The sequence below is a fragment of the Nannobrachium achirus genome (assembly GCF_963921795.1).
Source record: "Nannobrachium achirus genome assembly, chromosome: 4".
Lineage (NCBI taxonomy): Eukaryota > Metazoa > Chordata > Actinopteri > Myctophiformes > Myctophidae > Nannobrachium > Nannobrachium achirus.
Genome location: NC_137813.1, coordinates 19,958,359 through 19,971,750, shown reverse-complemented (window position 1 = coordinate 19,971,750; position 13,392 = coordinate 19,958,359).

Below are 13,392 nucleotides of genomic sequence, written 5' to 3'. Positions count from 1 at the left end.
GAGGTTTGAGGGCATGAGTGCGGGCACATACCCCCTCTCCCAGGAGCACCCTTCACATGGGTGGTGGGGGGGAGCGGAAACGCGCGCAGAGCCGCAGACACACCCAGGTGGTGCACACACACCTTGGCTTAACACACTAAACCACCCGTGTATTTGAGGGATCGTCCGACGTCTGCACGCATTGGAAAAGCCGTCTGGTTTTCACAGATCAAACGACTTAGTTTTCTTTGATTTCTTTTCCAAAGGCCCGAAGAAAGTTATAATCTGTGTTGTAATGTAACTACAGTACAATCGTAATAATAGTAATTAAACCTTTATCGATCCCCGAAAGGGAAATGCAGTTATGACAGAGTGGAAAACACGCCTGTTTCCTTAACCTTTTTCTCTTTTGTGAATGAAGTTGTCAAAGTTGTGCTAGCTCAAAACCACTACAGCTAGCAACAACTAGGAACGTAAGATTTTAGAGTTAAAGGGATATTCCACTTTTTAATGAATCTATCATGGTTAAAATGGAGTTTGAAGTTACAATGGGTGTGTATGGGGAAAGGTCCTGGAGGAGGAGGGCCTGATAACATTTACATCAAATATCTAAATACTGAATGAAGCATCAGGGTGTTCCCAAAAGCCTGATTTTGAAAGTGGAATATCCCTTTAAAAATGAGTTTAGTGCTAGCGTCTCGCACTGAGAATAGCCGATCTACAAGCCCACAACGCGTCGCAGTGCAGAGCGTTGTGAGCTTGTAGATCAGCTATTTTCATCCCAAGTATAAAATCAGGCCTAATTCCCCTCTTCTACTGGTCTTTGTCCCTCCCGGCTGATGAGTTTATTTTCCCACGGCCCTTTGTTTGAGTGGAGGAGCCCTTTAGGTGGGCTGGAAGCTGACTGACTCTATTTACACTAAAGGAATCTGAAGGTTTATGTATGTGTGTGTGTAGGCAGAAGTTTACATACACATATAGACCATGGTGTGTGTGTGTGTGTGTGTGTGTGTGTGTGTGTGTGTGTGTGTGTGTGTGTGTGTGTGTGTGTGTGTGTGTGTGTGTGTGTGTGTGTGTGTGTGTAGGCAGAGGTTTACATACACACATAGCGTGTGTGTGTGTGTGTGTGTGTGTGTGTGTGTGTGTGTGTGTGTGTGTGTGTGTGTAGGCAGAGGTTTACATACACACATAGACCATGGCTTAATGTGTGTTTTGGCTACCGTTGGCCCTGACAGAGCGCTTCTACGCTAGCTTGTGTGTGTGTGTGTGTGTGTGTGTGTGTGTGTGTGTGTGTGTGTGTGTGTGTGTGTGTGTGTGTGTGTGTGTGTGTGTGTGTTTGTGTGTGTGTGTGTGTGTGTGTGTGTGTGTCTGTACATGTATGTGTCTGTGCGTGTGTGCTGTCTTCAAGTGAATGAGTGTGTGTGCTGCTCTCCCCTCAAGGGAAAGAGAGCTCCTATATATATATATACATACACACACACACAGTATATATACAGTGTATATACCGGTATAATACCCGTTGTCGAGTGGAAAACTTGTATGTCCAAAACCATTCATTTTATATTTATCATTTTAAAAATGATTTAGAATAGTGAAAATAGCAGATCTACAAGCACACAACGCCTTGGCACGGCAAGGCGTTGTGTGCTTGTAGATCTGGGGATACGACATACGAGGAGATACAAGGTTTCTGCTGGACAGTGACGATATAGCAGTGGCATATACAGTAATAGACCCCCAGGCAGACCGTATGATGATATGGCTGTTTTTACAATATCATAAAGGCTGATATACTGCCATGCTCTCAACACTTCATAAAAGCTCATTCCCGACTTCCCGCCCAATGAGGCTGCGAGGGTGGGGGTGGGGGGGGCTCGAGCTCCTTCTCTGCCATACGGTTTCACAGTGGCGGCCAATCGTATTCCAGAGCTGATCATCCAATTTCTCAGCTTCATGTCACAAGATACCACGCTCACACACTAGCATTGCCTTGCATTCTATGGCTTTGAGTCATCCTGAGTGTCTTGTGTGTCCCAACGCCCGCCATAATGCGAACAAAACTTTTTCTTACTGGTCATGCAGAAAAAAGTCATTTTGAAAATCTTCTACTTATGCTTTTTTATCTGCTTTTCTATGGTTATTTATAATGATTACATTCCCAGTGAAGCTTACTGTATCTGCGCAGCGGTGTAATTTTAGAGTCTAGTTTTAGTTGTCTAAATATCATAAGATTTTAGTCAAATCTACAGTTGATTTTGTCGACCAAAATGTATGTTGGCGGGCCTTTATGGCCTCGTAATGGCTGATTTTACACTTGGTTGCATTGCTGAAAATAGCCGATCTACAAGCTCACAACGCGTCCATCTGCTATTTTCAGATCTTTTAGTTGTACTGCATATCATCTCCACTAGTCCCTCCTTAACATTTCAATCTAGCTTTTATTTTGTTATTATTTTGTTTTCGTCAGTGAAAAAACGTAGTCGACGAAATACTTCTCGTATAGTTTTTTAGTTGACAACCTCAACACTGACAGCGGCTCGCGGGGCCTCTTCTTTCAGACAGAATCCACGTTGCAAGGCGTTGTGAGCATGTAGTAGATCGTCTATTTTCAAAATTTCTGCCTCTAATATTTGACAATTTGGGTAATGTTTCATTAGTTATTTTAGAGGTATTCAAAAGTCCTGCTTAAAGAGGTGGTGCCATGATTTCCCCCCACTCTAAAACATGATTATCAGGTATTATGATTATACTAGGAGGAAGATTTTTTCCAAAAAAGTATACAGAAAGAGTTAAAATTGGGTTTTTATGTGGCCACACCCCCAGTTCATTAAGTATGCATGGATGGCATGGTGGTGACCCAGCTGATATAGCCACACCCCACAGTGTTGGGTGAATGGCAATTGGGGAGGAGTTGATACTGTGACACACTTAGTATCTGTGTTTTTTAACTGACACTTTTGACCACAAGGGGCAGCCTCCAAGAGAAAACAAACAAATACTAAGAGAATACTTTCAATACTTGAAAAAACACATCAGGGGGTCTAATGAAGTACTTTCAACCTCCTAGACACATGAAAAACAGAAAAAGTACAAAACTATGGCACCACCTCTTTAAAGTGTCACTTCAGAAATGTGCAGATACCCTCTAAAAACGTTATTTTGGTTTGTTTACTGTTGAGTGAGAAAACAATGTTGCACATTAGGTTAATCTCCCTGGAGGTCCCGACCCACAGGTTGAGAACCACTGCTCTGGACAGCAGGTGCACCGGCGGTGAGAGTCAGGTGGAGAAAGTTACGTCCGGCTGTCACCGCAGGCCTTGACCCCGAGCTACCACCAAGGGCCAAAGGTCGGCGGCGCTAAGTGGCGAGGCAGACAGCAGCTTTTAGAGGGTGATGTTACCGTCGGGAAGATAACAAGACGGGACAGAATGTAGGATGGTGTCGTAAAGCGGGGAGTGGGGGGTGGGGTAAGGGGACCGGGGGGCGAAGTGTGTGTGTGTGTTTGTTGACACACTAGTGATTAATAGGAAACAGGAAGTCACTCAGTGGTGTGTCACTTCAGATGATGTCAGCGGTCGAGCAGAGGGAACCGAACCGCCATGTGGCCGCAGATAGACTTCCTGACTTGCTGACCACACACACCCACACATGTGCGCACACACACACACACACACACGCACACGCACACGCACACGCACACGCACACGCATGCCAATACAATACATGAACTCATGAGGTCATGACATAACACTATTTCTCGAACAGAAACCTGTTAGTTTCTCACACTCAAAATACCACCAATAGTTTTCACTTCTGCTCTCGTTATACAGTATGCATGTTTTTTTCATTGTTCCCTCCTTCGCTGTGTCATTGTCGTTAACTTTGTCGCCTTGGTTAATCGGGTCGACGGGTTTTCAAGTCTTTCTTTAATTTTGCCCCGTCTGTCTGTCTGTCTCTCATGTCATGAGCTCACCTCTGGAGAATGCATCTCCATGTCTTGTCTCCTTTGTGCTGAGCACCCAGCCAGATTTTTTGAGATGTTTGGACTTTACTCAAGTGTTTAATTTCCAATAGTTTTACTTCTACTCCACTACATTACGGATTTCAAACATTGTACTTTTACTCCACTAACATTTATTTGAAAACTTTAGTTACTTTGCAGATATAAATTATAATATTATTATAAAACACACAGAAATCACTTTTTAGCAGATCTACAAGCTTGTAGATCATCTATTTTCAAACATTTTGTACTTTTACTTTCGGTACTTTAAGTACATTTTGATGCCAACACATTCATACTTTTACTCAAGTGTATACATTTTAAATTCCGGACTTTTACTTGAAACAGAGTCTACATCTACATCGCAGCATTGATACTTTTACTTAAGTAAAACATGCAAGTACTTTTTTTCCACCACTGCCCCAAAAAAACGACAGCTTTAATGCCATCCATCTGGCCTGACTGAGAGAGAGAGAGAGAGGGAGAGAGAGAGAGGGGGAGAGAGAGTGTAACAGGAGGAGGTAAAGATGGTGTGTGTGTGATAGGAAACGGGTGCTGAGTGCAAGAGAACAAGTGAGCGAAGGGGCAGTAGCTGGATTGAAACAGATTGTGTGTGCGTGTGTGTGTGTGTGTGTGTGTGTGTGTGTGTGTGTGTGTGTGTGTGTGTGTGTGTGTGTGTGTGGGGGGGGGGGGGATAAAGGTGGTCTTCATTGGCTATGGATATATTTAGTGTGTGAGTGAGTGAGAGAGGGGGCGGTCGCTTCTCAAGGGGTTTTTCCAGCGGAGTATATTTAGATCTGGGGGATGTTCGTTGTATAGCAGCATGAAGACAAGAGGGAGGGATGTGAACACACTGTCCACTAATGCCAGGTCTGATGTAAGAGGCTGCAATAGAGAGAGAGAAGAGAGAGAGAGAGAGAGAGAGAGAGAGAGAGGAGAGAGAAGAGAGAGAGAGAGAGAAGGGCCACACACACGCACATTCCCACAGTCCTTCTGTCTGTCTGTCTGTCTGTCTGTCCATCATCTGTTGGCTCCTGCAGGCCGCACCTATTAACCTCCACACTATTTCACACGTTATGGTCTTCACACCCCACCCACACCCATAACACTCTCTCACACACACCGCACACACACACACACACCCATAGGCCTTGCTTGCACAAACATTTTTAATAGGGCCTTGTTGTACAATTGCGCCCACACACAGGCGCACACACTCAGCCATGCACGCACGCAACACACACACACACACACACACACACACACACACACACACACACACACACACACACACACACACACACACACACACATTTTTTGCCCCAGTTTTGAAACAGGGCATTACTTTGAAGAGAGAGAGAGCGAGAGAGAGAGAGAGAGAGAGAGAGAGAGAGAGAGAGAGACATCGTTTCCATCTTGAAAAATATGTTCATATGTTTTCAAGCATTTTCAAAAGTAGTGAAATGTCATGGATCTGCAAGCTCACACCGTGTCGCAGTGTGATGCGTTGTGAGCTTGTAGATTGTCTATTTCTATTATTTTTTGGTCGGCCGCTCCTACATCTAGAGTCGCTTTGGTGACTCTGGAAAAACTCGGGAAGATCGCCCGTCTCTGCGGCAGCGACGTGTCATTCGAGTGTCTGCCCCATCAACTTTCGATGGTACGCTTAGCACAGTGACCATGGGTAACGGGGAATCAGGGTTCGATTCCGCAGAGGGAGTCTGAGAAACGGCTACCACATCCAAGTGACGAAAAATATCAATCCAGGACTCTTTGGAGGCCCTGTATTTTGGAATGACTGGACTTTGGGTCCTGAAGCGTAAGCCAAAGGGTCCATTTGGTTCCAACTGTACACGCTCATACTTATGGGGGTCCTTGAAATAAAAGGTTTGAGAACCACTGTGCTACAGTACATGAAATGGAACAGAGACTTCTTTAGTATCGTTGTTAACACCTGTGAAGGAAGAGACCCAACTTCTCTCCAATATGGCCGCTGCTGTGCCATTATATTGGTATGACAGTTGGGACCAGGGACGACGTGCAGAGAATGTTAGAGAGGCAGGGGCTGACATTTCTAAAAAGGCCTTTTGGTGGAAATATCGAAAATAGCAGACCTCCAAGCTCACAACGCGTCGCGCTGAGACGCGTTGTGAACTTGGAGGTCAGCTATTTTCGGTGCTTCATAACACACTAAGCATAAAAGCATAAAAAAGGCGGTACTGGAGATGTGGTGTGGATGTCTACACTGATAGGGCAATTATTTCAACATAAGATGCTGCATTCAAGTTCAGGAAGAGTTTGAACAAGGGAATTCTCTTGAATGCTGCCTTCAGGTATGGCATGGAAAGAGGGGCATTTGCATTTCTTTCAACATAGTAAAAACTGCAGTCATGGTCTGGAGAGGGCACTTTTTACAGACGGATAAAAGGGAAGGGGCTCACCCTTTGATGTCTATGTGTGCACGTGCCTGGTTGGGATAGAGCAAGGCTGCCCAAAAGGTAGATTGTGAACTACCAGTAGATCACAAAGGCTGTGCAGGTAGACCACACGACATGCCTCCCAAAGATATCTAATTAAAATATAAAGAAAGATATGTATAAGCAAAAATTACAAAACCCTCAGGTAATAGAGCAAAAGAAACTACGTTCTGGCCATGACAGCCCATACATCCAAACAGAAAAGTCCTATCTGATTGCATTAAACTCACTTTGCCACTCGATTTTCCATTCACTTTATGCAGTTGGGTAGATCATGTTGAGCTGGTCATTTTAAAAGTAGCTCTCAATCAAAAAAATCAAACCTCGGTTCGAAGTGGAGCGGTGAATTTGAGCAGTTCCAGGTATATATATATATATATATATATATATATATATATATATAATTGAATATTGAATATACATATTTTGGGGACCTCTCTGCGGGTCTTGACCCACAGATTGACAACATTAACCTCCCGTGGCAGGGGGAAGAGAATAGAATAGTCCCTGACTTTTTTTTCACCAATTTATATATTGACGTGTCAATTCTTGATTGCCCGTGGCTCGCTACGGTGGCTGCATGCTTCGTGAGCCTCCACTCTAGCGGCTATCACGGGTGTGTGTGTGTGTGTGTGTGTGTGTGTGTGGTAAAAGTCCGCGCATGCGCAGATTCCGCCGTGCTGACCAATACAATTTGGACACACGGTAAAAGTCCGCGCATGCGCAGATGCCGCCGTGCTGACCAACACAATTTGGACACACAAAGCCACACAAAGGGAGCTGTGCTAGCACACCGCTCCAAAAAGTGTGGGCACCCCTGGGATAGAGAGTGTGAGCATCTTTGGGACAGCAAGGCACACACCATCATATTCCGCCCAGCCCAGTGCCATGCAGGCCTGTTGGCCACACGGCCCAGACACCACAGGGTAGACGGGGCGCGAGAGAGAGAGAGAGAGAGAGAGAGAGAGAGAGAGAGCGGGCCGCCAGCAGCCCTGTGCGTTATTTTCCGAACACCAAAAGCAGCTAACGTAGTAAAATACAAAAAGAAAGAAATAAGAAAAACGAGGGCCACAGCTGAAAAAGCAATGCTAATAATAATGAGAGAAAAGAGAGAGAGAGAGAGAAGGAGATCAGAGAGAAATTGGCAGGGGTGTCGCACCAAATTCTGGGCCCTGGGTACTTTAGCTATTGAAAAAATAGCAGATATACAAGCTCACAGCGTGGCACCGAGTGCCGCGCTGCAAGCTTGTAGATCTGCTATTTTTTGAAAAATCGTGAAATTCAAAAGTCTTTGAATGTTTCTTTGACAAACCTATGTTTCTATGTCTGTGGTGCTCAAACCTTTTCATGTGAAGGACCCCCAAAATGATATGTATTTGGCCACGGACCCCCACCTCAAAATATTTAGTTCCAGGGACCCCCCAGAACACAAAATTTGAGTTACAAAATGTTTGCTTAAAAATACATATAGGACTTTTCAATAATAGTAGATCTACAAGCTCGCAGCGTGGCACTCGGTACCGCGCTGTGAGCTTGTGTATTTGCTATTTTTCAATAGCTAAAGTATAAAATAATTGGGCCCTAGTAACTCAGTCCCACTTTTCCGCCCCTTGTGACGCCCCTGGACAGAGGGAGCGGGAGAGAGAGAGCAGTGTGGTTGGTCTCCGTCGAGCTTGCTAAGGATAATAGCATGCACGCTGGCTGGGGCAGATGGAAGGAGAGCGGAGAGCGAGCAAGCAGCAGAGCCGCAGTGACGCCATTGTGGTTCCACGGCACTTCCTGTCTACTGCCACAGTGTTTGTGTGTCTTGTCGCCATGGCAACTGCCAACACATAAATACCAGAGAGGGAGTGGACAGAGAGAGGGAGCGAGAGAGAGAGAGAGAAAATAAGGACCTATAACCAGTCAAAGTTAACCCAAACCCATTCGGAGCCTCCTGTAGTTGGCAGGTTTTTGTCAAGCTGGGCTGAGACCGCGCTGGACTTCGCGTGGACTTTATGGCCGTTCTGGAGCCATTTTTTCTAGTGACGTGGTGCGGGACGGATGAGAGTGAGAGATGAGGTACGGCCCAAAATGTCTCACTAAACAGATCGGGGGCAGGCCGGCATCTGGGGCCCATAGGTTGACAGGTTGGTTTGGCGAGCCACCCAGTAGCCGAAAGGTTACTCACAATCCCCGTTCTGTTCAACCCACAGTGCCAATGCTGACCAAAAGCTTCTAAAGTACCTCTGAGTGCAGGCAAAGTAGAGTCTGCCCTATACTGTATAGTATAAACTTTCCATCTATGTATCTATCTACATACACATACACCCCCACCAAACGCTACATGCTCTCTCTCTCTCCATCTCTCCCTTGCTGATCGAGCTCTGGTCTGACATCACACACAACAGAAATGGTTGGTAATTGTACTCATACTAGAGGTTCGCGGCGCTATGCGCCGCTCACATCTACGCCCCCTCGCCTCGTTGTTAACGTGAAAAGCTCATATGGCTAAAAAAAAAGTTTTTTGAAAAAAAAAAAGTGTTTTGGAAAAAAAAAAAAGTTTTTTGATAAAAAATATTTTTTTGAAAAAAAAAAAAGTTTTTTGAAAAAAAAAAAGTTTTTTGGGGGGGGAACTATTGTGGCGGAACTATTGTGCCGCAGCATGTTTCCGGTCGGACATATTTGACGGCCGGACGCACTTCCGGTTAAGAACTCCGCGAATTAAAAAGACTAACGTTACGTTGCTGTAATGGGATGTACATACATGAAGATTATGTACAGGTAAATGTGATCGGGACTCGTGCCTAAATCATGGAATGTACTGGAATGTGGACAGTAGTGCTATTGACTACGCAAACGTGAGTACATCATTTGTTTAGCTAACTGTTAGCCTTGTGTTGACTTTACGTCTGCACGTATGGTGCTGGTGTGACGTGAGGACGTCGGCACGTGTGCCACGTGATCAGTCCTAGCCAATTGGACTGCTTTGGGTCGTCGAATGCACCGGGTAGATCGAATGCACCGGTCTGGTCACTTCTGAAATGTATGTATAGATGGATGGGACGATATGAAAATGTCATATCATGATTATTGTGATCAAAGAAATCACGATTTACGATATTATCGCGATAATCAAAATCCATTATCCTGGGGTGGAACATTTGCCAAAAAATAGCAGATCTACAAGCTTCTTGTAGACCTTGTAGATCTGACCTTGTAGATCGGAAGACATTTGATAGAGCGTGAAAAAAAAGACTGTATCAACTACGTATATTATAAGTACCTTTTACCAATTATAGGGGGTTTAAGTGGTACCGGATATGCAGCTCAACAAATAAAAGGTTAATTGATCCCAGTGCATGACGGAAGACGATATCACGATAAATTAAATCTCCACAATACGATTATTGTGAGTGTTTTTTATCGCGATAAACGATAATATCGCTTATCGTCCCATTCCTAGTACTCATGTACAATATTTTGGCATAATCCAGGCATACAGACAATTAATTGCCCAACCAGCAACCACCACAGATATCTTGAATGTATAGATGCATGGTTTTATAAATCATAGAGTTTATATAATAGTAAGCAGTTGGTTATTGTGTACACACTCTCAGAGTTAAATGAACAGCCAGGATGTTGCTGTGTGGTAATCATAGCGGTGTGGTGTCAGGTGTGTCCCACTACTGTACACAGTACAAACACTACAGGAATGTGGACTCAGCTAAGTTGCATCATTAAAGGTTATCAGTGGTGTGAAGTAACTAAGTACAATTTTGAGGTATTTGTACTTTACTTGAGTATTTCCAAATACTTTTACACCTACTCCACTACATCTCAGAGGCAAATATTATACTTTTACTCCACTACAATTATTTGAAAACTTTAGTTACTTTGTAGATTTTGGTTATGATTACACAATGTACATTAGCCACTTCAGCGCTATATACATTTCGGCTATTTGAAAATAGACGATCTACAAGCTCACAATGCATCGCATCTGCTATTTTCAAAAGATTTTTATACATTTGAAAAGTTGTTAAGGGACATTCTGCTTAATGACTACTTTTACTTTTGGTACTTTAAGTACGTTTTGATGCCAGTGCTTTTGTACTTTTACTCAAGTACATTTTGAATTCCGGACTCTAACTTTATGCTGAAAATAATACGTTGGGTGCTTTTGTGCGACAATCTTGTATGATGAAGTAGAAGGGCTTCAATTTACGGAAGAACATACAAAGTTGAAATACGAGGAGATACGAGGTTTCTGGCCCAACAGCAACGATGTACCACAAAGAACAGTTTACACATCAACAGTGGTGTGTAGGAGTGACTTTTCATCTGCATCCATCTCTCATACATATCTCTCTCTCTCTCTTGGAGAGAGAGAGAGATCTCTCTCCAAATACATTTTTCCGCTGCTTGTTGTATAATTAGATGTGAATTACCATGACTACCAAATGGAAGGTTCTTTTATTTTCTCTCTCTCTCTTCTTTCTACTGCTGGGCCCTGAGGCTGAGATTAGAGTCACTAAACTGTCTGACTCACCGTCTGAGAAGATCACTCAATGACTCAATGACTCAATGACTGACACGCATGCACGCGCACACACACACACACACACACACACACACACACACACACACACACACACACACACACACACACACACACACACTCGTGTGCACACACACACGCTCAAATGTCTATACATGTGGAGTATCCCGGCCACTTGTTAATTCGCCGTTAGTCACTCTACTATACCAGCGTACATTGATCAAAGACAAAATAATGTTCTGAATAAGCAAACAGCCCACCCATCTAAACGACTTTCGGCTGTCGTGTTAAGTGGTCAGATGGGTGGGCCCGGCCGCAAACACCTTCAATGTTTTCAAATGGGCCCTGATCCAGAGAAGGTTGAGAAGCACTGAGGCATCAGATTGTGGTGGATAACAAGGCTCCCAGGGCAGGGTGAATGAAGGTTTTCACCATGTCAGCATGTGCTCAATGCAGGTTCATTTGCATAAAGTATGTCTTGCATCAGGTTCTTTTAACCCATTTATGACCTGGAACGTTTTAACCACTTTTACCATTATTTTATGCTTTAACTATAAAAAAAATAGCAGATCTACAAGCTCGCAGCGCTTGTAGATCTGCTTTTTTTTTTTTTTGCTAATCTTTGAATATATCTTTTTTAAAGCTAGCTTTTGTGACTCAAATATTTGCTTCTACATAATATTTCGTGATGGGGGTCGGCGGCCAAATACATATAATTCTAGGGGTCCTTGACATGAAGCTTGAGAACCACTGACATAGAAACATGCGTTTTTAAAAAACCTCAGAAGGATTTAGAAGACATTTAAAGAATCGGGTCAATATATTCAAAGACTGAAACTGAAGTTGACCGGAGTCCTCCAGGGTTCTATATAATAATAGGTCAGATAGTATTTCACTCTGCATCTATAATCTCTTTGCCAAAAATAGCCGATCTACAAGCTCCCGACACATGGCATTGTCTGTGTCATTGTTTGTACAGTATATACTGTATAACCTCGTATATCGTCGCTGTTGGGTAGAAACCTTCTATCTTTGTATTTCAACGTCAATGCATGCACAAGTAGAAGACAGATTGCTCACAACAGATTGTGAAATGTAGGCTCCATTTACACCTGACATTAAGAAGATGCATTCAGGGTGACTGGCCTGTAATCGGATAGAGGAAAAAATAACTCAAAAAAAGTCAGGTGTAAATGCACATGTACAAGATGCAATTAAAATCCAATCAACCAAACCACTTCTGTAGGTGATCAGGGACACATTAGTGATGACATTTAATTGGCATGCATCGGCAATCTACAATGTACAATAATTACATAAACGGAAATAAACATTCATGCGCACAGAGATCCTACAAGGAAGTGGAGGAAGGAACCATAAAGTATTTATGACAATGTTTATTAACACTCATACAGTGCCAAACGACTTTCAGATCAACTATCTCACTATGGACTTCCCTACCAAACGACTTAAATCGACTTTTACTTAGAAGTCGATTTAATTTACTTGATTTTTTTTATTTTATTTTATTATTTTTTTTGGGACCCCATTAAATCTAGTAAACATGATTTCAATCGCGATTTTGCATGTTCCACCCCCATACAACCCCATCTTTCATACAGGGCAGCCATCTTTGTTTACATAACATGTAAAACATAATGGCTATTATCTCAAGAATGCCTGAACGGATTTCCAATCTGATTTTTTTGTTTGAAAGCTGTGAACAGCCTGCACAAACATGGTACATGATCTGTGCATGGGCGTGCATGATCTGTGCACTATAAATTACATGGAAGTCTATGGAGATTTATGGCAGGGAGAACCCAAAGAAGGCATATTTAATTGGCAGTAACTGAGTTAAGGTAAGAAAATCAAATGTAAAAGATCGGGGGAAATGAATGGAATCCTATGGAGAACATGTTGCTTTTGGTACCGGAACAATGCAACTAGCGGCCAATCATAGGAACTTTTAGTTCTCTGTTTGCTTCATTTTAAATCCAGACAACTGGATCCCTGGGTATGGTTTGGGGAGATGAAGAGTGTATCAACCTGTATAGGCTACTTTGAGTAGGAAAGGCCAATCTGACTTCAACGTGCATATTATTTTAATGGCAGGTGTCAATGTAATCTGGCTGAATCCTATCTGGACACTAAATCCGGATGTGAAGCGCATGTTGACGCCAGGTGTAAACAGGGCCGCTCCCGCCCGACCCACATTACTCCAGATTGTTGCTGCCTCACTGGCATCAACAGACATCCACGGGTCAACTCACACACCACAACCTCCACCCCTCATTTCTCACATGGCCCTTTTCTAGCGCTACCTTGAGGCCGATTCTTGCAAGACACATTTTTGGACACTGCTCCTGAGTCCTACAGATTTTGCCCTA